At 41.3% G+C, this 24,238-nt stretch overlaps 1 long non-coding RNA gene across 1 annotated transcript in view; it reads left to right on the forward strand.

Annotated features, from left to right (window-relative positions):
* Positions 1-24,238, forward strand: part of LOC139592133 (uncharacterized) — a 343,580-nt gene that overhangs the window by 16,922 nt on the left and 302,420 nt on the right. Inside the window, exon 3 of the long non-coding RNA XR_011679906.1 lies at positions 21,095-21,236. This is a non-coding gene — a long non-coding RNA (uncharacterized lncRNA). The remainder of the gene's footprint in view (positions 1-21,094; positions 21,237-24,238) is intronic.

Here is a 24,238-nt window from a genome sequence, read left to right on the forward strand (position 1 = left end):
GGGGAGACAATAATATTTATTTCATTAATGTGGTCTTTTGGGTTGGACTTACCCTCCATCACAGAAGTTAATCATGTGGCAGTCTCTGTGTAGGTAGTAGAGACAGAAGAACCTCCAGAGAGCCAGTGAGCCCAGCTGAGATCTGAATTACTCTCTGGAGTTTCAGCTCTGTCAAGTGGCTAAAGGAGACATTTAAGCAAAGGCACATCCCTTTTAGGTGGCTTGCTTAGATGCCTGCAGGACAGTGGAATGAAACAAGATCTCCTGAGCTACAGATAGCACTGAATTTACATGGCCTCAAGTATTTTCACTGGCTATGCTGGAATTTTGCAAGTGTGATACACCAAAGTCCCTGTTCTTGGAGGCACAAAGAGAGAGCACCATCCACGCGATTCATCTCTCCTAGTAGCCTGTGGTTTCTGGAAGCTCATGCTAAAATTGTCAGAAGGATGAGAATTTTTTCTATTAAAATGCAAGCAGCATTTAATTTCCAAGTGCTAGGTGCCATTTGGGGTCATTAAATGGCTCTTTTGCTGCAAATTTGGGGAAATTAGTGACTGACCTCATGCAAAACCAGAACTGGGATATTAGAAATCATAATTTGTAATCAAGCAGTGCCCTGAGAACTGCAGCTAATTAAAAGGTGTTTTTATTGGAGGGGATTTGTTATTGTTGTTTGAGCTTTTTGTTGAAAGAGTCTGAAGTCTATTTCTTTCGGGAAGGCTTGCATAAGCACTTTCTAACCATTATAATGTCATTATATATGGGATTCATTACATTAGAAACATTAGGGGAGATTAAAAAGGATCTATTGGAGGCATTGGCTGAAAAAGAAAGGATAAAGACTAGTTGCAGTTTGAGCTTTCATTATGTGACTTGAAACAAATGTTGAAATATTGTATTTAAGCTAAATGTGTTTGTTGGAGGTAGCATTAGGAGGGAAAGCAAAGCAGCAAATACCACTCTCACCACTAAAGAAAAAAATCACAATGGCTGGGAACAGTGTGTTAATTAGCAAACTAATTTCCTTGTGCTCTAAGTGCATAACAAGTTTTAAATGCTTTCCGAATGGATGGTATCAATTGCATTTTGCTCCTTGAATGTAATTGTTTCCATGGCAATGCTGAGTTCTGCTGTACACAGATTATGTCTGTAAATCCTTCCAGTCATTTATGGGAAGTCTGTATTAGTTTGGCAGCTGACCTGTATTCAGGTTATATTTTCCTTTTGTTGCAGTTGTTTTACAGGCAAATGAGCAAAAAGAAAAGTCACTGGAAAAGGGCCAGATCCTCAGTCCTTCCCATTTGGCTTCGTTTCACTGATTTTAGTGGATCTGTCCTGGATTACATCAGTCCCTGCCCTGTTCTTATTAATATCTTCTTTATATATGCAGGAAAAAGGGCCACAAATGTCATGTCCCTGATAATAGGCCATTGTTCAGGTCACTTTTAATTTGCTGCTTGTGAGATGCTATCAAGTAACCTCTTATTCCTCAGGGAAAGCAGGTAATGCCAGGGCACTGCTGTAGAGCTGCTGGCCAGTGCTGGGCAGCTGGAAAGGATCAAGGGACCATTGCCTTCACAGGGCAGCAGACACTGCTTGCAGGGTGACCTGAGCATCCTGTCAGTGTGAGAAAAGTCATAAAGGATAAGAACTAACACACCAACAACTTCTGGTCCCTTTTAGGTTAAAGCAGCAGCACATCTCCTTTTCTCTGCCAGCTGTGCCTTTTCCCCTTGATTTGTACACAAGGTGCTGTAAATACACCTTGCTCAGAATCCCTTTACCTTTGGTCATGTAAATTACAATCTTTACTTTTTTTTCCAGTATCAGAAAGAATAGTCTGTGTTCAAAAATTCTCTCAAAGCTTGGTTAACAATACTTTGTGTAAAGACAGATGAGAGGCTGCATTGTCTGAGGCCATTACTCTGGTCCCTCTAACTCAACTGTAGCTAGGTTTTGTTAGTTCTTGTCATACCTGGGAAGTATTAATGGACTGACAGGCAGTGAAGAGTGGTTGAGAAAATGGAATTTTGTTTCAGCAGCTAACAGGGTTGTTTAGTTCTTTTAGAAGAATGGACAGAAAACGACTGCAAGCACAGGCAGGTGCTGGCACCATTTTTGAGTACTTAAACATAGAAAAAGTGTGGAGAAATTAGCTCCTACATTTTCCTACTCATTGCACAGATATTTCCTTCCACTCCTTCATCCCTTCCAGCATATCTTGCTGGGCTGACTCACTGGACTTCACTCTGGTTCCTGTGCACAGCCCTGTCATGCACAGCCACCCTCATGTGTACGGTACATGCACACACATTCTGTACACACGCGGCAGCAATTCCATGTTGAGGCTGGTTTTCTGGACTTTGGGGCTGTTCAGAGATTTATCTCTAGGTGTGACTTGGAGCCTGTTGAGGTACTGAAGAAGTAGCACATTTTCTTCTCTGAAAGGGGTGCTAACCATACCATCCAGACCTGCATTGCACCCATGCTCTCACGAGGCTAGAGGGAGCAAATATCTTACAGACTCCCTCACTAATGATCTGCTTGATGAATCCCACTCTCCAAGGACCCGGTTTCTTTCAAAAAACTTTGGGAGTTCTGTTCCCAGTGGGAGGTTTCAGGCTCTGTGTCTGAGAAATTTGAGATTTAGGAGAAACAGAGATAATATATTTAGAATTTCAGGAAGAGAAGTTTTTGAGAGATAGAAGTTAAACTTGTACACGTAACATGGAACATTTCAAGCTCCTGACAGAGATGACCTGAGGTATTAAAGTATGAGGGACTGGGATGATGAGCTGGAAGCATCTATTCTAAATCCCTTTGAGTTTTAATCTGGAGCAGATGAGAATGTGGGAGAAAAAAAGGAGAAGATTTAAAAATAGCTGCATGCCTTTTGCAGTCAATTCAGTCTGCAGGAAATCTGAACAATATTCAGGAAATAGTATAACTCCCAAAAAAGCCTGTTGTTTCTAAGCAAAGCCAGTTTGGTCTTATCCATGCTGAGGAGCAAATGGGATTGACAAGCATGTAAAAGAATTGAGACAGAAAGTGTGAAACTGTGTTTGAAAGCAGAGAGAAGCTTAGAGACAATGTTAGTTTCGGTGTGATTGAGAAAGGAGAAGGGGGAGAGGATGGAGAAGGGTGTTCCTTGAAGGAATTGGGTCTGCATTTGGCAAAAGCAGTGAGCACCTGAGAAAGACTAAAGAATATCAGGCCAAAAGCTAGACTTTTGTAATAACAAACAAATAACAAAATAACAAATAAGCAAAAGCAAATAGCAAAAAAAGTTTCTGCATATCATTAAACAGAACATGTGATACCCACTTGGCATCACTTCTATGAGTGAGTGCATGAGGACAGGGAGCCTGAGCAGGGCAGTGGGAGGAAAGTCCAACAACCCTCATGGAATAGCTCTCTGGCTGAATAGTTGAATTCCTCACTGACTTGAGACAGGATACAACTCAACTGAGAGCTAAAGGTTTCATTCCCAAAACTGCCTTGCAGGGCAGTGGTAGCCTGCACACACACAGACCTTTCATTGCAATAGCACCAACACTTATGTTTTATTTCCTCATTGGTTTGAGTGGGTTTTTATTTTTGTTTGTTTCTTTTTAAAAGCTTTTTTGCATGTTAGTTTTGTCCTGTAGGATGGGATTTTTGTCAGTCTGACAAAAGCTGTGCATACTTTTTAGGAGGTCTTTGTGATTTCTAGGAAAGGAAAAGCCACCCCTTATGAAGTTCTCATGTATTCCCTCATCAAAGGGGAAGAAATTTGGTGTTCAGGTAACTTTCAGACCCCTAAATACCACTCAAGAAAAAAGTCATAGACAGAAATGGAAAAATTAGGTGATTTTTTTGTGAGAAGTGAGTAATGTTAGTCCTTTCAAACAGCTCTCTGTCTACTGAGGGGTATCTGAGTGGTGACACAAATCTGTGCCTGCAGAGCTGGTCATGCCTGAGCCATAGCCAGAGCTGCAGCATCTGCTCAGGCCCAAACAACACCTGTGAGATTTGGTTTCTAGGGCTGAAAGTTTAATCTTCAAGGCTATGATCATCTCCTTTGTTCCTTCTGTCATCCTCAAGGTTAAAAGAACTCACCTGTTGCTTTGTACAACTGCTTGAGAAAGGATGCCTCCAAAACTTGCCCTTTGCTTCCTGCTGGGCTTCTCTTTCTGCTCAGGATTCACAGGTAATATTGGGAAACAGGAAAAACCTCAGCACAGCAGAAAGGATTTGCATGCAGAGCATCTGCTTTTGTGTACAGGATGAGCTCATGAAAAACTCTGTCTTGTGAGCATGTAACTTAACTACAAATATTTAAATAACGGTGATTTTAAGCATGTCATCGCTCTTTATTTGGCTAAAATAAAAAGAAGAAAGGTTTTGTTATTTTTCAGCTTGGTTATTCTCTTGATTTGAGTATGCTCAGCCATCTGTTGAGGGCACAAAAAGACAGAAGCAAGTAATTAAGCAGACCAGTTGCACTGAAATAACAAATAATTGAGATTAAGTGTTTAGTGACAGTTAATAGTCTGAAAGTAATTTCTCATAGGTAGCGAGTGCTTGTGGAAAAATGATGCACTTGTGAGGGAAAGAGTGGCTCCTGAATAAAAGGCAAATGAGAAATAAGGTACTAAATCTGGAAAATGAATTTTTGTGACTTTTCTCACCTTGCTGTGATGGTCTGAAAGTTTCACTCAACCTGTAGGTAATCTTGAGTTTTCAGCAGAGATCTGTACACCTAGTAAATGAGTTGCTCTTGCTTTCTAGATGCTGTACTTTCCCAGTGCTCCTGGAAGGAGCACACACCCCAGGGTTATTCAAGGCATATTACTTCAAAAATAAAGTCAGGGGAAAATTGCTGCTCATCGAGTGAATTCCCAGCTCCGTTAAAATTCAAGGCAATTTTGCTTTTGTTCAGTATTTTCTGAAAAATAGTCCTATTTAGGAAGAGACATCCCTTAGAAACTTATATTAAATGTATAAAATTGTAGGGTAGGCTGAGTGCTAAACCTTAAGTTTAGAAACAAGCAAAAAGGGTAGGAGATAGCCAATACTTCCATGCCTCCCCAAAAGCCTTTTTTCACAATAGTGTTTGTTTTATTAAAACTGGCATAAACCACAACCTTGAATGGGCCTGTTACATGAAGTAGTTGAAATAAAAGGATATCTAGTTATTTTTTTTAATAGTCCTTTTTCATAAATAATCTATTATGTCATCCAATTTTTTCAGAGTGGATATTAAATGTTATTGTATTTGAGGTGAGTCTCTGCATAGCAGCACCATTGTGACTTTGTCCATAATGTCCCAGTAGCACTGGCTGTGGCTTCTCAAATGCTTTTTAGCAAATTTACCCATCCTTAGGTTCAGAGCTGCTGGTAATATCCTCCCTGTATGGAAAGAGCATGGGAAGGGGAAGACCTTGCTGGGAAATACCATGAACTGATGTAATCACCTTTACTTGTGATGTATTCACACAACACTTCAGGAGGTGCTGGTGGGAGAAAGGCACCCCTCACTCATGCTGTTGCCAAATTCTCCAAGAGGGCACTCCCCCTACCCTGGTTTGGCATAAACTGGTCCAGCAGTTCTTGTGGAGCTATGTGTGATTCTGCAGTATATCAGACATTATCAGCTGATGGGCAAAATGACTTATCAACATTATAGTGGCTGTACTTTGACAGGTATCCCAACTGAAAGATCAATTTACATTTTCTGAAAGGAAGGAACATGCAGTAGATTAGTTTTCAAATGGTTTTTAGGACAAGAAATGAACCTACTTACATCAGTGATTTCTAAGGTTACATTTGGTTTTGCTATGGTTTTTTTTCTCCCCTTCGAGATGCAATTCATATGTGCTAAGGACTCTGGGCATTACATTAGAATAAGGAAGACTTGGAAGGCAATTTAAAAAAAATAGATATCCAAATCACAATCATAATCCTTCTGGCTCTTTGAAAATGAATAGTAGAGTGTTTCAGAGAGATGTTTATTGGAAAGATTAGTTTTATCATGAAATTGTTACTTCAGCACATGCGTTCAGATTGGCCATTACCTTAGAAAATTCACAGATGAAAACACAAGGAGAATTGCCAGTGAAAAAGTCCCAATGGCTGAGAGAGTCTTTTCCTTGTGCACTTTTTCCCCCCTGTAGTTATATATTGGCTTCAACTGGGAGAAGTAAACAATCTTTAAAAAGTCAAGGATGGAAAAAATAAGCTAAAGCTCTACTGTAAATTTTGTATATCATCTCTTTTTGTGGGGGAAGGTAATTTTACTTATTTATTGATACTGCTAGGTTGAAAAAACTCTAAATATTTATGAAAGAATGATTTTTAAAAATAAACTCTCTTTAAACCTAGCTATAAATGTTTTCATGGGAGCCTGGAAAAGAGTTCTTAGCTTCTGAATGAATATATGAACAGGATGCAATGATCCTGTCAAAGGGAAGGCTTTACATGCCAAAGGCAAAGACAACTCCTGTGAAGATTGTTAATGCATTGACAGCCTTCACAGAGCTTTGTTACACGTAACCCTTGGCAAAGAGCTCATCACCATCACCTAAAATCAGAAACTATCTGCCTGTTGAATGCTCTAAATAGGAGATCACCCTGTTTGCTTTCTTGCAGCATCACTTCCCCACCTGCCTAGTTTAGTTCTTGAAGGACCCCAGCATGAACCTCTCTTTCTGTAATGGAGACTTGGTTCCTCTAACTGAAGCTCTGAATGTATAGCCCTTCCACATATATGGAAAACTCTGACTCCCTTAGGGATGGACCTCAAAAAATGCATGAATAGGTATGTACTCATTTCCATTCCTTACATGGAGACACATCTTTTGGAAGAAGACTTCTAATGCTTTGGTCTTTCATTGTTGCATTTCATGCTCATTTACTCTTGTTCCATTTCAATTTGATTGTGGACAATGTAGGGATTTTCTTGAGTAAAACTTAAATGCCTCTCTTAGGATTCTGTTCTCTCATGTTAAGAAAAAGAAAAAAAGGAAGTTAAAGGAAAGTGGGTTTTGAAGTTCAGTCGTATAGTTAATTTCCATGTCAGCATAGGGGGTTTTGTGATGAAAGGACTGAAATTTCAGCCAAGAGGGATGAAAGGAGAATGCCAATGTCCCTTTAAATGTCTCACACAGGTTGCATGAAAGCAGGATTATATCAGTCTCAGGATGCCAAGGTTTTATTTATAAAAATAAATTCTTCTAGAAAATATCCCAAGCTGGTGTCATGTTGTTGAGTGCAAATGGCTCCATTAGCAGTTAGTAGTGCTTGTACATATGTCCATCCATCTGCCTTATGACTTTGAATCTGAGGAAAGGGCTGTGAATTAGTTACTTATGTAAAAGCCTGCTTTTAATGTGTGTAAAGAAAAGGATTGCAGGCAGTGACGATACACTTGGCTAAAAGTACTCTGTGTTGCTGTAGACACACTTGTCCCTGGGCAAGATGAATCAGAGTTAAGAGCAGGCCATAAAATGGATTTAACAGAGTTATAGATGTGTTCTCTTTCAATTTTTTTTCTTCAGTCAATCCTACAATTTTCATATATAACTAGAGTACCTTTCAAATTGGCAAAGGAACTCTTTTCTTTGAGTGGGTTGGTCTGTTTGTCTTGCACAAGGCACTGAAGTATTCTCACTGGAGTGGGTAAAATGCTGCAAAATGGTATTTGCATATTCTCACTGCAGTTCTGTTGCAGCTCCTTTTGCCTAAACCTGAGGCTGCTTTTTACCACAGGTAAAAATTTTGCTTTTGGCAGTGAGTCAAGTGTGAGACGATGCAGATTCAAATCTTAGTGGTACTTTGTGCCAAGTCTCTGCAAGAGCCTGGAATTTATAGTAGTAAACTACCATTGCAACTGTAGGACCTGAAGTACTTTCCTTGCTAAGCAGGGGTTACTGTCATGGGAACATGTTGTTTATTCATTTCTTACAATTTCTCTGTGGAGAAAGTTTCAGTCTTCCAGTCAGAGAGGAGAGATGCAGATATGTAAGACAGATGCAACTTCGATGTAACACATTGTGAGTAGCAAATGACTGCTTTGAAAATGTCTCAAATTCTGCATTGTGTGAAAAATCTTCCTTATAGCCATCTGACAAGCATGCATGGAATTGGGCTTGAAAATATATTGTGATTTCCAATGGTAACTGAGAGAAAGGAGATAAATTTACAGCTATTTTCTGTTCATAATGCTGAGTAGCAGCCTGAGAGGGCACAGGCATGAGCCAGTTTGCTGCATGTGGTGGTTTATTTCCACAAAGTTTTTGTGCCTACATCTCTGGTTCAGCTTCAATTCTGCAGTCCTCTTCAGGGGAATATCTGAACTGGAGCGAAAAAAAAAAAAAATTAGCTATTGGACAGTCCTTATTAATCAAGATAAACTATGTTTTCTTTCCAAAAGTTTCCCCTCATGCCCCATGCTTTTTGGAAACATAAAGCTTCTGGGGAAATACCTTGCATACTCTCTTTCAGCAATTTCTATTGATTTGGTTATAAGCTGATTTTGCAGCAGTGGAGAAGACAAACAGCTCTGTGGAAAGTGTTCTTGCCAGTGGTTATCTTTCTTGCCTGCATCCTTCCCTGTCTGGCACAGCCTTTGTCTTCATTTTCCTAAACCAAATGGAGTTTGCCCTCATCTCTTATGCCCAGCATTGCCAGATGGCAAACTTCTTTTGTTGTTTATAACATCTGCTTCTTCTCTGGTCATATCTCTCCAGCTGGCTGGCTAATCCAGCTGTTTGTAAGCTTTTCCATAAAGTGGAATTTATCTTGCTTTAGGAAACAAAATGGATAAATCCTCCCTTTTTGCAGGAATACAGGTTGCTAACCTGTATTCATGGCAGAAAATGGGTAAATCCTCCCTTTTTGCAGGAATATAGTTTCCTAACCTGTATTCATGGCAGCTTCATGGCAACTCTGTCCAACCAGGAAGATGGTTCCCTGCTGTTAATCACCTTTTATGTGGTCTGTGGTCTTCCTTTTGAAAAAAGTCAACAAAACAAAACAAAAAATACCAAAAGTTAACCCAATGATCTGATGTTTCTTCCTTTTATTCTTTCTTAATTGCTCCTCCTCATGTGTTGCATCTCTCTTGTAAAAAAGGAAGAAAATTTAATGTGATGGAATGGACTTTGCTAAACACAGCATTAAATTTAGTATAGGTACGAAATGTAGCAGTGCCTTCCAGTGAAGGTCTGTAGATCTCTTGATTTTTTCCTGACTCTGGCCACAGATAAGATGTCTGCTACTTGTAGCACCACAGAACTCCCCTCTATCAGATCAATTCAAAATTGATTATATGAATCCAAGCCAAATATGATGTAACAGGCAAGCTGCAGATAAAATGTGGAATGAGCATGCAGGATTGCAAACTGTGGCACTTAAATATCACAAATATGTTTACCTTCTCCACTTGCTCCATCCCCATGATGAAATATTTGCTTGGAATGCTTTCAGAAAAGATGCTCTCCTCCCAGTCCTAAATGTATTGGTTTTTTTCATTTCACTTACCAGCAGTTTGAACCAGTTAAAGCTTTTCTGATTGCAGCTGTGATGCTTCATATTGTCATTGCTTTCTGTAAAGATGTTTTGGCTGCTCTGTGCTTCCCATGACTGACCACAGCATCTCCTGACCATCCAAGAAAGCCTTGGCAGAAAATAGAGGCAGGGGTCTGGGGCCACAGCTTTGCTATCTGACAGAGTTACAGGACCCATGGTGACCCCACAGGCCACCTAAATTGTAAAATGTGTGCAGATTGGCCTTGCCCTGCCCGGGCAGCTGTGAGCCTGAAGCCCCAAAGCCTGTCTCCAGGTGAGCCCAGGGCAGTAGGGGTTTCAATGAACTGCAAAGCAAGAACTGAACTTGTGGGCTTTCCTTCCTGAGAAGAACTTCCCAATTCCCAGCATGGTAGCTATTTTTGGGTTGGTTTCTGCTCTTCTTGGTGATTTTCCAAGCAGCAGCTTTGAAAGCTTCTCTCCTACTTTTCAAAGGACCTTTTTAAAAAGTAGTATACAGACCCGGAATAAAACAAAACACAAAAGCAATCCAAAGCCAAGATGATTGTATTCTGCTCAGCACCAGTTAATGATAGTAGTGATAATGATGATAATAATAATAACAATAATAGTGGCAATTTCAAGTGAATTTATGTACATACTCATGCATGTAAGTTGGAATCTATTTCATGGCAACATTTCTGGTAATATTTCAGAACTTGCATCTCTGGAAAGAAAAAACAAATTAATTTATTTAAATGTTCAGAAGTACAATTGTAACAGCATTTCTGCACTATTTGTGCCTAATGAGAACAAACTGTCATTGTCATCGTTTCCAGGCAACTACCAAGGAATACTTAACCTTACACGGGGGTCTCAAAAACCACACATTATGCCAGGTAAAGCATGTCTTTGAAAAGAAACTAGCTCAAGAGATCACATAGGCACATTTTATTTAATCTCACTTTTAATTAGTTCTTTTTTCTTACTTTCAGGGCAATTATTTTTCTGTCAAAGACTTGCTTTCCTTAACTAGGAAAATCAAATTAAACATGATTTTCACATTCTATTTTTAATATTTAACAAGCCAAGAAGTACTCTGGGCTACAGTGGTTACTGTGGGGTCATTTGGAAAGATTTTGACAGCTTGAAAGCATTCCCTCTTGATGAAAATGGGAAGAGCCAGTAAGAGAAGTATGATGGGCAGTTTTAGAGGCTTCCACTGAGACTGGAACCTCATTATGCATCATGCATACTGCAAATATCCATCTCTCTTAACAGACTACAGCCTGAATAAATAAGAAATTGATGGAGAAATGAGGGTTCAGTGATGAGTGGCACAATGTGCAACAGGGCACCCTCCTCCCAAGTCCCAAACAGCACCTCATGAACTGAGGGACGTGGCAAAAACTAATCCAGTCTGGCAGTGAAATTTCTTTTCACTTATTAAGTGAAAAAACATATACATGGCATTGAACTTTGTGCTTCACATCTGGCAGCATCTTAAACCAATTTTTATGGTTATATTAGAATTTCATCATTATCACGTTTTTTATCCATGTTTGTAAACAGCGCTTGATGACTAAATGGGAAAATAACTGGAATCTTTCTTTGGCAATTCACTAAAGCTTACATTTTCTCATCACAGCACTGTTCACTTTGAAAACTCTTATTACTTGGTGTAAAGAGCAGATTAAGCTATAAAATAGAATGCAATGAACAAACTCTACCTGGTTTTTTACAACCACAGTCCAAGGAGTCCAAGGTCCAGTGTGTTTTCTTACCCAGTTCCCTCACCCTCCAGGGAATGTAGAGGAAAAGTGGACAAAGGTTCATGAGAAAATATCCTTATTGATAGTCATGGATAAGTTATAATAATTGGTGTGCTTTTCTAGCAAGAGAAAAAATTCTAATGGAATCAAGTTTGCCAAATCTAAAGCCAAAGCAGCGCGGCTCTCTTGACCTGTGCAGAGATGGGCTTTGTTGTCATAACTTTGCCAATACACAGATGAAATTCTTTTTTCTTCTAGCAAAAGTCATGTAAGGCCTACATGATATAGCCTAAATTGAGAAAGAGATTTATCACTTTTTTGACAATAATTCACATGGACTCCAAGACAAATGTACTTCTGAGCAGTGACTCTGTGAACAACAAAGCAAACACTCTCGGCTACCTACCAGCCCATCCATCTTTTTAAATCGTGTCAGCAGGCTTCAAATTGTTCATTAAGCTTTATTGTTTCATAGAGAAGGAAATAATTTGTGGTGAAATACACTGAGCCATTGAACTTTGGAATTGTTTATTACTTGGTCTTGATTTCTTGTACATTGCTGCTTCATCATTTACCTATCATTTGTTTGGGATGACATGGTTTATCCTCTCTTCAAAACTCTCTGGATTGCATAGCTAAATTTGTAAACGGAGCAGCTCAGGCCTTCTGCTTATGAAAACATCCACCTACTGTTTGTGAAGTCTGCAAGAGTGCTGTGTGTGAGATTTTGTTGTAAGCAAGGTGTGAGTTCTTTCTTCTCTCAAGAAAAAACAGGTTTATGCAGTCTGATGTGAAGCTTGCTGGCTTTTGTCTGAATTGAAACACTGATGAACAGACTTTCTGGAAAGTGAGAAGGTACAGGCACTAGCAGATAGATACAAAGTGGTTGAAGTGGCAAGTAAAGTAGGCTTTGTGCCATAAATGACATCTTATAGTATTAGAACTTCTCAGATAGGGGTCATTTCTGTGTCATGAGGGGGAGAGAGGTGACTGCATCTGTGCTGTCTGCTGTAATTTCTGTTGTTATTGCTGTTATAAATGGGTGTCCTAATTAGAACTGAGGGAATTTATGGGCAGATATGAAAATGTGGTTACTATAGTTACCAGGTGCTCCAGCTCAGTCAGGAAATGTGGCTAATATAATGATAGCCCAAGGGTAAACACATGAGGTAAATGATGAACAAGCCCCCCTGCTTCAGGAGAAAATATTTTTCTTCACACTTTTTTTGTTGGCTTATTTGCCAAACTAACATTTACCACTACAATTCCTTTTCTGTCCTTCCCTTTCTTGCAATGGACTGGTTTAGGTTAGACTATGAGGAGTTTTGGGGAAAGAAAGTGCAGAGTGAAGTAGCATTTAGAGGAAGGATAAAGATCTATTTGCCTATCTGTCAAAGCTCTCTACTAAAACCTCTCCCCATTCCTCTGTACATATGCTAGACAGCAAGGTGAAATATGTGTATTTTTACAAGTTCAGAAAGAAAACTTTTTTGGTTTTGCTTTTTTTGTTGTTGTTGTTTGTTTGGGTTTTTTTGTTTTTGTTTATGAGCCTAATTCCAGTAGTGACCCTTGGTCTCATGACAGCCTGTGGGCAGGGAAGGAGGAGAAAGGCAGAGAGACATTGACAGGGAGAATCCCATGGGGAAAATGTCATCTCAGAGGGATCAAACCCCACAGGAATGACTGGAGTGGGCTCCTGCTTGGGCTGCTTGCAGTCAGGGTCTACATAGGTTGTCCCATTTGTTTCAGGGAAAGGAAGAATAGTGAAGTCAGACTGATTTCTGCAGCAATTTCTCTGGAGTCAACAAGATGTCATGACTGATTGTTTTGACATAGATTTTTTGGTCCTGAGTAATTACCTGTCCTTTTAGAAAAAGAAACACATGAGGAGACAGAAAACCAGAACAGCTGAGGAGAGCTGCTAAGGGAGCTCATCCCCACCACCTCAAACAGTGCTGACCACGAGTTGTTCTCTGGTTTTGGAGGGGGCATGCAAAAGGAGCAAAAAGCCTCAAGGATCTATATCCTGCTCAACCAGAGATAAACTGCAATTACACTTATCAGTATCCAGCATGTAGTGTGATGTTATTGGTTGATGGAGACTAAAAAAAAAAATATTGCTTCATGATTCATTGACTGTGACTGTAGGGCTGGACTCAGTGACCCACACAAAAGCAGAGCCACAGCTGCAGCAATGAGAAGGTCAGTGAAAGGACTGTCACTGGCCATACAAGTTCCAGATCCTTTCTAGGGATTGCTGCAGACTGATGAACATAAATTTTGAAGTTGGAGAATATTGCCTATCCAGTTTAGTCTCAGCTACCTTGCTGAAGTGCCTTAATCAGGCACCAGGACTTCAGTCTTGAGCCTTAGAGGGAGACAGGAGCTCCAGAGCAGCTGGTTTCCTGCATCCTGGCATTCTGCCTCTCCCTCAGCAAAAAAATGCAAAAAAGGCTTTGAGTGTGATTGCCTCAGATAGGGTCTTAGTCACAGTCATTGCTGTCTTGATGAACCTGACCATCCTGAATGGTTTAAATTACTTTGGATGATGGATTTTATCCATTAGCAAGAAGGTGATATACCAGCTCTGTCACTGGCCTTCCCACAGGAGGATTTAAATGTGCTGAGCTGCAGGGTCTGGGCTTCAACATTAGTGGTACTTTATAAAATGAAGCAAAGTGCACATGAAAACACATGCAGTTAGGCAGTGTCTCCTTTCTACCCAGAGCTTTTTGGAGTGCTGTGCCAGTGCCAAATACAGTTGAATTAGGTTCTCAGTGGAAGTAACCAGGCAGAAATTACACATGAACCTCTGTAGGCACATGAGATTTTGCTTTGCTGTAGGCATTGCTGTGGCTGCACAGGGCTCCTCTGCTATAACCTCTTGTGCAGAGGAGGACACTCAGCTCTCCCTCTTGGAAGATGGTCCTGCACTGAGTGTCCTGGGGAATGAGTGGAAACCTCATGGACTTCTGTTGTAACCTAGCTGCTGTTCCCTCTTGTGTTGCTTGCACTGAGGCACAGGTTGCCCATAGCAGCTTGTCCTTCCTGCAGCAGGCTTACAGCTTTGTGCAAGCAAAATAAATAGAAAATACTTAGGAAAGACTTTCCAAATGGCTAGGAAAAGAGGGAGAGAGCAGTTTACATAAGCACTAGTGATGAGAATGAGGTTGCTTATATTTTTCTTGGGATAGAAAAGATACCAGTGAAATTAAAAAGCCTTTAAAGATGCTTGCTGTTTTAGTATTACTTAGACTACTGCTCTGCTGTGGCATGGCATATTTACCTCTCTTTGACTTTAGAAGCTGAAGAAAGCCTCAGTGCCCTGGGAGTTTGGGTTTGTCAGCATGGCATTCCTGGTCTGTGCAGTCATAGGGACACAAAGGGACAGACAACATTAATTCAGCTGTTTCTCTGCTCAGTGGAAGTGTTCCAAGCAGACCTTCAGGATTTGTCTTCTCTGGGCCTATTTTATCTTTGATCTCTGTATGGCTTAAGAGAATGAGAATTCCATCCTACCCACTCTTCTGTCTTTTCTGGCTACCTCCTACACTCTGTATTAGTCAAGAATTTCATAGCTTATATGTGCATTTAAATTTTTGGTCGGGTTTAAAAACGTTCTTGTTTCCCCCGCACCCAAACTAAAGGAAATTTGAGTCTACTTGTTTATGTTGGGTTTCAATTTTGCAAAATGTTAACATTGACTCTTTTGAACTTCTTAGGATCTTGACTGTAAATGAATTCAGCAGCAGCATTGATAAGTGCATTTTGCAGGATGGATAGTGAGGGGACAAAATTCTTTAAAAATACTCAAATAGAGAAATTGTGCTTGGCCACAGGAATTCTCAGTGATCCGTGCCCTTGTGACAGCACTGGAGAAATCCCATCTTCCTCACCTCATTAAGACCAAGGGCAACTGCTATTGCTGAATCTCTGAAAAAATGTGAAACTCAGTGCTTCAGACCTGCCTTTCTTTAAGAAGGTGATTACACAGACTTCCTCCCTCCACGAATTAATAGTGTTAGAGATACTCTCCTCACAAAGCTGGTTTTCTTTTTGCTGCAAGAATACAGCACACAGCCTTTGCCCGGTGATAAGCCTCTCCCTAATTGCCTAGGCTGGTTCCAGTGTTTGAATTTTAGATTGGGCAGGTGGCCTGAGCCAATTTTTTATGCTTTGACGTTTTAGCAAGGCCCAGCTGCCAGGCTGGGTGAGCTGTGAAAACAGTCTTCTGTAGGGCTTGGCTATTTGTCTTAGCCACATCTTTAATGCCAAAACAGTCCAGGAGCATCTAGCTCTCCTGTGGTCTATCAGCCTTGAAATGGAGCCATGGCTCAGGATGAAGAGCCAACAGAAACACTTTGCTTCTGTACAGTTTCTATACATTTGCTCTTGCAAAATTTTTTGAAAGGGCAGTTTACGTATCAACCTGAACAGCATTCTGTCTGTCTATTTTACCCTTTGGAAGACAAAATCCAAGAACCCTTCAGTTTTTCAGGAGACAGAAAATGTGCTTTTTCTCTGATAGCTGAGCTGGTAATCTGATACTGTGGGCAAAGTTTATTATTAGAAGTCAGTAAGACAGATTTGCAGCCTGACAAGTTTTCTGGGTTGGCCTGAAGTGCGCGCTGACAAGCCTGATCACTGAAATTGGATAAGTACGTACCTCATTTTCACACCTCATGTTAGCACCAGGATAAACAAAACTAATTTTGAAATGCAGTAAAGCTAGCTGGAAAATGAACTCCCAGCTCTGCAAATGCTCAAATCTCAACACCTATTGTCATGTGACTTCAGGCAGAGATAAGGACACTGCAAAGTCCTCCCTCACATCTCCTAACATCTGCTTTTCCTCATGTTTTTTGGACCACATGGATTCTTCAGCTGGAAGACGGAATTCCTATTGGGCATTGATTTCAAAATCTAGTCAGTTCATGCTGCAGATGTACTTAAAGATCAGTGATGTTGAAAAGCACTGTAGTAGGTCTGGGATGTGGTTGTTTGGATGCACAGAATGACAGTGACAGAGCCAAGAGCTGTGCAGGGCTTCTGTGGCCATGGCAAGGACTTTGTGCAATGTCGAAGCTGGTATGAGATTGAAAAGCAACATTCTTCCTCACCTTCTGAAAAAATCTTGAAGAAATGAGCTCAGGCACACTCAGATATCCTTTTCTGCTCTCTCTCCCCTTTGATATATAATTTTGGAATTCTTTTGCCAATTTTAGAGTGCACAGAAGCAATTAAGCTCCTATGAAAAAGGCCAAGAGAGTGAGACTCCATACTGATCCCACCAAAATAATACCCTGACTGCAGTGAAGCAGCCTTGTACAGCAGCACTGTGACAGTAAGAAAACTTACATTTTATTAGACCTCAGTGAAGCCAGCCAACAAGGTGGAACTATGCAGGAATACAAATTTTTAATGATGTTACTTCTCATTGAATAATGATTTGTTTTCAGAAAAGATGATTAAAAAAAAGACAAAACATCTTAATGGTATAAATATCACCTGGGACAGTGAAATAAGATGAGGTAATGCATTTGCATGAGCTATGAAATCAGACATTCACTTATAGGTGCATCATAGAATTTCTCCTGAAACATACCAAAATACTTCACTTTCTATTTGATAAGATGAATGACTACTTAGAGCTCTCTGTAAGCAATAGCCAGTGGTGTGTAGCTCTCTATTGGGTTGTGCTGTTACTCCTCTGAACCATAAACCAGCTAACCTTCCCCCGTGTGTGCAAATCAGATTAAAATTCAGCAATATAGAGGCAATGATAGCAGACAAAGCACCTGTAAAAGATTAGCTATCTCACTTGGAAATGGAGGAACTGGGAGAGGATTGGTAACTACCACCTGTAGAGATTATTTTCTCAGATAGAGGTGTGGTTTTGGGTAGCTTCATGTATGTGATAAAAGGGTAGGACGGTATGGGATGGTGATCCTTAAAGAATGGGACAGCATTTCAGTGTTTCAAGCTGTAGAAAGTAAATGGTGGATGGCATGTGGTGGAAGTGAGCAGTCAGGGCTCCCATCAGCTGTGGGCAACATCTGCACTCATGGATTGAACAGTAGCAGAGAGCAGGTTTTGGTTCTCAGGCCAGCTGGCAGGACTTGACCTTGTCCACAGTGTTAAAGTCCTTCAGCTGAGCTGCATGCCCACATGGAAGCTGCTTGTTGGACACAGTTCCTGGGCTGTGCTAATGGCAGAATTTGGGAAATGCTTTGCTGGCACAGGCAGCAGCATGCTGGAGCTGAGCAGCAGATGTAGCATAGCTGACTGTCAGGCTCCTGTGCACAGAAGTGGTGTCTGGCACGGTGAGTTTGACTTGTGCAGCTTCAGTCTTACCCTTCTGTCTATGCCTGGATTCTTGTGTTTACAGTCTGTTGTTTCAGAGGTCAGAATTATTATACATGCAGAAATTTGGTGAGGTGCAGGAAGCACTTAACGTCTGCAAGTGCCTTAAACTCTTCCCTGACTTTCTGAACCTGACTCAGGCAAATCCTCATTAGCCCTATTAATGACGTGAGATGCCAGGGGAGCCATGAATTTGGTTTGCAATAGTGACAATTCCTGTTCTGTGAGTCAGACTTGTGTCACTGAGCTGTGACCCTTTGGAGCTGGCCGCCCCTCTGCCACTGGGAAAGGGTAAGTGCTTTAGCAAAGCTTACAGGTAGTATGGAATAGCATCATCAAGCAGATGGGTTCTGGCTGCCCCAGTCAAACAGTTGTCTTTCAAGGCATGTCCTAGATTTTAACCTATTGAACAAAAACACAACAAATCAAATGGAAAACGCATGGTTCACTGCTCTCAGTTTTGATAGCATCAGGAAGGTCAATCAGAGATTAATGTGTGTAACTGTTTTCTAAGCCTATCTTTAATGCTTTTAGCTTGGTTTCCAAAGGAAATAGGGTGTATGTAGTAATCCTCTTCAGGTTTTTTTTTTCCTTCCCAGTCATTCTTAATCTGAACAAATCTGACAAGCATGTCAATTCTTAGAAGTTTTGTCTATCCAAGTATAGGAAAGAGTCTCTGTCAGTGAAGAAAGATGGTACTTAAGCTCAGGGAAAGATGAGCAGGGATTGCACAAGAAAGAGCAGTCTATAAAAACCCCAGCTGAAGGAAGAGCTGCTTCCTGAGCTTTCTCAATCAGCAAAGATCTATAATAAAATAGGCCTTGAAAACTGCCTTTTGGTTACTCTCCATCACATCTCAGTCATTTCTTCAGAGTAAACTTGGCAAATGGGACAAGGTTAATAAAAGCTGCTTTGGAAGATGGGGCTGGTGTTTGCAGCTCTGCCTTGGTAGATAAGAGCAGTAGCTGCTTGGAAAGGAGGGTGATATCATCTGGCTTTGCTACCTAGAAGGAGCACTGCTGCACAAGCTGTAAAGAGATCCAGCTGCCTGGCCCTGCAAAATGCCATGTGCTCAAAAAGCTGTGCACACTGGAACTTCTTCTTAGTGGTAACAGACAAGAACAAACAGATGTGCTTTGCCTGGAATGAGATATTTTCATGCAGATTATTTTGAATGTGCCCTGTCATTTCTGTGAGTTTTTGCATTTAATTTAAAATAACAGCCTAAATGCAAGGTCAGGGTAACAGAGCTGCATGCAAAACCCCAGATAGCTTTCAGGGAGGGAGAAGGCAGTAGTCAAAGGAATGGTTTATTATCCAATTTTTTCTAAATTTTCTCATCCTTTGTTTCTTTCCATGTATGTCTCAGCTTTTTCAGTGCCTCCCGGTCACTTTCTATTTCAGCCTTTTTTTGTGAACCCCATTGCTGCTCATTTTTTATTTTTTCTCCCCTCTCTTCCTGCCCGTTAGTTTATTATTCCAGATAAATCTCGTTTATCTGTTTACAGCCTTCTTGCTCCATTTAACTCTTACTGAGACTGTTCCTTTTCTTCCCCCACCCTGCTCTGTATTTTGTCACCTTTGCCTCTGCTGATTGTGCCAGAATTCAAACACCATGACTCAGGTGGTGGACAGCAGATATCCCTGGGCACTGAAGAGACCCTTCACTTGATGGCAGCTAAAGACAAGCTTGAGTATCTGTATTCTGATTAAAACAGGATGAGAATCCTTCCCCATCATGGCCTGACTTTTCTGCAGCCCTAAGGAGAGTGGAGAATTTGGGTGTCATTAGGATTAGTTGTCTCAGACTGGAAAGAGCAGAGCTGAACTGTGCTGGAGCAGCTCTGTACATACCCAGTGTCACTGGACACCAGCCATGTGTGTGTGCAGCAGGCTGAACCCAGGAATGCTGATGGTGCTCCCATCCACCAGAGGCAGTAGAAATGAGCACTTGCTCTCAGCTATTTCACCTTGCTATTATTTTGGACCATTGACTATGAATGAAGTTCGAGCCGAATTGAGCACAAATCACCTAGAGCTGCATGTGAAAGGCTCAGATGAATTAGCAGCAGAGCCTCTAGCCTCACACAGCTGAGTGAGCCATCATTGCATATCTTCCCCTCAATGTCAGCGCTGCTCCTCCTGCCTCCCTGTTGCTGCAGGTCTCAGAGCACACAGCCTTGGCAAAGCTGGATTGCCACCCTGCACTCAAACGCTGCCTGTAGGGATTGCCCTCCTCTGTGGCACCTTGTAAGCAAGCAGAGCTACTGCTGACAGCTAATAGGAGTTGTAACAGTGGGGACTGGTGTTTGTTCTGTCTCTAGCAGCACGCAGGTAGCCGTGGGGAGTCCCTTCTGCATTGTCCTCCACTGGACCTTTGTCTTTCACACCCAAGGAAGGCTCCTTCTGCTGGGTACTCAGCAGCAGCTGCAGGAAGGCTCTGAAATTACAGGATCAGCCATAAAAAGAGATCATCCAGTAAAAAGAGATACAGGAGCTTGCATGGGAAATGTTAGAGGACTGCCTGGATTCTCTTCCAGACCCTGGAGCTGTGTGGCTTTTTGTGTCTGTCAGTAATCAGGAGCAGGAAAGAGACTCCTCTCTAATTGTCCATCTAATTTTCTTTAATTGAGGAAATGCTCTTTTTGTGGACATTTCTCTCCATTGGGCAGGTTAGAGGTACTGCTTTGGGCATCTCCTGCAGTGCTTGAATGAAAGGGAGGAAAAGTGCCTCTGGATACATGGCATTTATTCATTGCCTCCTCCTTGAGAGGGAGGTTAGTGTATCACAGCGTGATTAAGGGCAAGAGAATCTTACTCTAAATCAGAGAAAGATTGGGAAGAAATTAAAATTTTACTTCCTCAGGCCACATATATTTTTTCTCTCAATGCTGTCTTTCCTCCATCACAGAGCTCTGGCACTGTTGGCGTGTACAATCTAATGGGTACACCAGGGCCAGCAGCGTGATGGATTTCAATGTCACAGAGACTACTGAGTGAAGCACATAGGGGAAAAAAAGAGAAAAGAAAAGATCTTTGGATTTCATTGCACAAATAAATGTCAGAATGAAACAGGTCTGGCATGACTTCAGCTCCCTGCTACCCAAAGTCAATCACACTAAAATGCTCATACAAGCAAGAAATACTGTACTGCTCTGGCACAGGTGAAATATTGGGTCTAGAATAAACCTTTTTGACCACTTCAGTGCTGTCTAAAACTTAAGAATAGACTTAGCAGCGCTTCAGTGGAGGCTGGAACTCTTCACCCAACCTTATAGCAAGGGTAATTAGTACTGCAGTTTGTCAAGCCTGGGTTGGAGGGGTGATGCTGAGCTGTGGGACCCCAGCTGAAGCTTTCCTCACCCCTTTAAGAGCTGTGCATTGAATACAAGAGGTGTGTGTCTTACACTGTGCCATCACCAACCCTCAGCCTATTTTTTTTTGTGCAGCACAGGTCCCTATTTCCCATGGTGAGCCAAGGTGCCCCCAGCTGTTCCAGCAAGGACCTTGGAGACCAAGAGCAGGAGCACATCTCTCAAAGGAAAGGCAAAGGTGACTTGGCACCTCTGTGTGCTGCTGGCTGAAATGGAGGTAAGGGATAGTTGTAGAATTTAGCAATGTGTAGCAAATTCAGCTCATAAACATGTGACCACCTCCAGATATGCTGTTTGCACTGCTGCTGTGTGTGACAGCAGCTGAGGGCAGCTCTTCTCAGTAAAGATTTAGCCTGGACTTATTTGACTCAGGAGACCAGCTACTGCTGTTTAATGGCTTTTACTGAAAATCCAGTAAGTAGGAAAAGGCTGGGTTTGCTTTGCTTCATCCTTTTTCCTCACCACTTCCCACAGGCAGGCTCTCATATCATTTGGAGCAAAACACTGGCTCTTCAAGGTAAATGAAAAAAAGCAAAGGTTAGAACTACAAAAATCTTTCTTTGTGGAATAAATACCCTTTAAGAACCACCAAAAATATTTTTGAGATTTTAATCACAGAATCATAGAGTATTTGACTTGAAAGGGACCCACTAGGATAATCAAATTCCAACCTCCAGCCCTGCACAGGGCAACCCAAAATTCACACCTTGTGCCTGAGAGTACTGTGAAAATGCTTCTTGAGCTCTGTCAGGCTTGGTGCTATGACCCTGCCCTAGGAAGCCTGTTCCAGTGCCCAGCCACCTTCTGGCTGAAGAATCTTTTCCTAATATCCAGTCTAAACCTCCCTTCACACAACTCCAGGCCATTCCCTCAGGTCCTGTCACTGTCACCACAGAGCAGAGATCAGTGCCTGCCCCTCCTTTTCCCCTCATGAGGAAGCTGTAACTGCAGTGAGATGTCTCCTCAGTCTCCTCATCTCCAGGCTGAACAGACCAAGTGACCTCAGCCAGTCCTTGAACGGCTTTCCCTTCAGGCCTTTCACCATCTTCATTGCCCTCCTTTGGACAATCTCTGATATTTTAATACCTTTCTTACACTGTGGCACCCAGCACTGCCCCCAGCACTGGAGGTGAGGCTGCTGCAGAGCAGAGCAGGACAATCCCCTCCCTTGTCCAGCTGGTGATGCTGAGCCTGATGCCCCCAGGACACATCAGGGCTGGAAGAGATCACCAAGTCCAAGGCTTTAAGATCACCAAGTGCAACTGTGCCCTCAGCATTGCCACTGTAGCCCTTGAACCACTAAATCACATCACTCAGTGCCAGATCCAGGCACCTCTTAAACATCCTCTGGAGAGCCTCTCTGCCTTTTAGTGATAATGTTGCTTGTTACAGCACAGCCTCCTGTGCTTGTAGAGACTTTCCAGAATCTGCAAAAAGCACAAAGCAGCAACATATTCCCTAAGCATCCTGGCAAAGGGTACACTTGTGATCAGGTCTAGATAGCAAAGATGTTTTCTCCCTTCATTAGTCTCTCCATTTCTGCAGGCACTACAAGGTGGCTTAGCACATCCACTGTTGTGGGGAAATAGTCTAATCTTTATTTGCCAAAATGATAGCTTGAAACTAGAAACTAGCCCAAGAGGCATCATGTCAATTGAACAAATAATCCTGACAGTTTCCATGGCTCCTGCAAGGTTTTTCTTATTTAAAATAATAATAATAATAAAGCTGAAAGCAAGCACTGAATCTTTGTGCAACCCAGTGAGGGCACAGACAGTAAAATTGCTTTATATGTGTCCCTCTCTTGCCCTTATCTTTCTTCAAAGTATCAAAAAAAAAAAAAAAAAAAAACCCCAAAAAAAAGCAGGAGGAAAGCAACAAACCCAAGTACTTTATAGACCATATAAAGTAACACAGGGTCATGATGCTGTTTCTCTCACTGATACCAGGCTGCAATGAAAGGTGAGGGCTGTGTCCTGTATGTAGCTTTTGAGCTGCTATTTGAAAACTTGGTTTAGTTAATGTGGTACAGATGTCTGGAGTTATTTGTACAGTAATGCCCTTGGGAGCTGTTTTATATAGGATAGTACAGTATAAAATCCAGTCATTAACCATACAGGATGGAAATCCCAGCTCTTAAATGTCGTTAGTACGAAACCTTAATGTAGAACAAAACTGTATGAATAACATTCTTTGATTGTTTGGTTTTTTTCCTTGTGGTTTACAGGACAAAAATGGGAAACAAGGTAATTAAAACGTCTGGTTCTTATTGAAAGAAAAGACAACCCCAGGGTGTTGAAAGAACTTTATTTAAACTAAATAATAGATTTTTTTTTAGTTTTAAACATATAACTTATCTCAAAATTGAAATTCAGCTTGCATTGAGTGGAAAACAACCTCCTGACTCTTTAAATGGGCCTTAAAAAATGGACACTTGAAGAACTCACTCCTGTCTTCTTATCCCTGTCTCTAGTTTCAGTTAGCACCATCATGAATTTGCCATGTTGACTGTATGGGACACCTGAGAGGCCTGGCATTTTTAGGAAAAGTGTGGTGTATCACAGAAGACATCCTTTCAAAAGGGCTTGTGATCACCTGGTTATACTTTTGAAGTAATAATCTTCTCAGTTTCTTTGACTGTACATTTATTGTTCTTGTTCTTTCCTTTCAAAGATAAAAATCCATTAATAACATGTACACGCTATATGGGGACAGAGAAATAGCTTCCCATGAGGTCTTGAAATCCTTCATAAAGTGTTTGCCCTCAAGCTGTCTGATGTGTTTTGCTGGGATTATTCTTTGCTGTCTGCAACATCATTGCTGCTGAGTCCCTGGATGCCTCAAATGTGGCACTCTGGGACATGACAGGAGAGGGGATATTTCATGCTTTACTGGAAGCTGTTTTGGTGTGAAAAGAAATGGGCCAGAATTACCTATTTCTAGTATTTTATGATCCTGTGTATACGAAAAGAGGTTGATGGCAGTACAGCTCAAGAGAAAAATATGTTCCTCAGGAGTGCATCCCTTCAACATTGGGCAAGAGCAGGATTGAAGACATTTCCATGGACTTGGTAACAAATTAACTTCAGAGGATAGACATGTTTTGCCTATGCTTCTGTTCTTCATCAGTGGAGAAACTTTAAAGATAGTTTGGTTATTTGTTTTAAAATCTGAATCGGGACACAAGTTACTCTGGCACAAATGTCAAGCTGGGAGGAG

Source organism: Agelaius tricolor, unplaced genomic scaffold, assembly GCF_023055355.1.
Source record: "Agelaius tricolor isolate 1412-34295 unplaced genomic scaffold, bAgeTri1.0.p SCAF_8, whole genome shotgun sequence".
Classification (NCBI taxonomy): domain Eukaryota; kingdom Metazoa; phylum Chordata; class Aves; order Passeriformes; family Icteridae; genus Agelaius; species Agelaius tricolor.